Source organism: Homarus americanus, unplaced genomic scaffold (assembly GCF_018991925.1).
Source record: "Homarus americanus isolate GMGI-L3 unplaced genomic scaffold, GMGI_Hamer_2.0 scaffold25827, whole genome shotgun sequence".
NCBI lineage: Eukaryota > Metazoa > Arthropoda > Malacostraca > Decapoda > Nephropidae > Homarus > Homarus americanus.
Window position 1 is genome coordinate 6050163 of NW_024738300.1, and position 1698 is coordinate 6051860.

The window sequence follows — 1698 nt, forward strand, 5'->3', positions numbered from 1 at the left end:
TGAAATGTTCTCCAAGAGAGTCAGTCGGGCTTATTTATACCTGGTAGCGGGATGAGTGCGCATGTGCTATCGCTGAGTTCATGACGCCATAGTAAACAGAGCTCTAGTTGCTTGTTCAAAGTCTTGTTCTTGTGATTAGGAACAAAGGTAGTGTTTCAGGTATGTGTTATTTTTGTGTAAGTCCTAGTTGATCCCTAAAGTAAATACAAATTAACGATATATATACAATCAACACCTCAACCCACCAGGATTCGAACCCACGGCCCACGAGCGTGACCGGGGAACGCTACCTACTGAACCACCAGGGATAATAAAACATATATATATATATATATATATATATATATATATATATATATATATATATACTATAATATATATATATATATATATATATTGATAAAATCACACAGGAAAAGGGGAAACGATGGGACACCTTAGCTTTCGTCTTTAATCAAGACATCTTCAGTTGCCTCTGAAGATGTCTTGAATAAAGACGAAAGCTAAGGTGCTGCATCGTTTCCCCTTTTCCTGTGTGATTTTATCAAAATTTATCTTATCCACGTTTCCATTGTGGATGATTTTATTATATCTGTATTATTATTACTATAACCATTAATTGCAAATACATTATTATTACAATTTATACTGTTAATGTTACCTTCTTTTCATTAATGTTGTCTTTATGACTTAATTGTGTATATATTATCATTATTATTGTCGAAGATATTGTTAAATTTCGTTTATCGTCGTAGTCATGTTTCTGGGGTACTCTTTTATCTAATGAAATAGCGTGGTGACGTCAGCAGAAAAATAATGTGGCGAAGGTAATTTACTTATTTATTTTCCCGCTTCCTGGTCCCTCGTTAATTTACTTGGCACTGTTAACATTTATAATACAGGGTATATGTTTTTGCCTATGACTGTACTGTATATCCTCTATTACTGGACCTTACATTGTGGGTGTACAATGAATAAAGGAAGAAGCAAAGAACATCCAGTCTATCACCTTTATTAAAATCAGGAATACCTACCTGTTACCACCAGCTGAATATACACAACAGGAAGATATACATACAAAAGAAAGTACACTTGAGTTATTTTACAGAAATCGTCTTTTGATAACATATCTTACATCATATTATTAAGATGAATGAAAAAACATATATCAGAACGCCTGGTACTTATAGTTCATATAATACAGTAGATGTCAAATACACTTTTGAAACCAAACAAAAATGCAAACTGAGATCACTAAAGTGGCGCTATCAGATTTCTTCACCGATGCCTCGTCTCAAACCAGAGATAGCAGAATCATAAATACTTGAAGCAGATTATTGTATTTTAAACTAGTGTTATTATATAACCCAGGAGATACATTCTAGAACGGAATATTCCACAAACACAACTTTCGGCAAATGTTTCTTATTCGAATATATCACCCTACACAGAGTATAAAAGCTCTTCCACCAACAGACAAGATACATTTAAAGATTATACTAACTTTAATTACACTCTCTAGTAAGACATATCGTATACATTTTCTTCTATTTATATCTTCCTAATATAACTGGAATAATAATTCGGCCATTAAACGCCTAGTGTAAAATTTTCACTAAGTTTGTCCGTCCTCTTAAACATGACATAGAAAGGGAGTATATCATCAGAATATCTTTGATAATACAAAAAAAAAGCGTT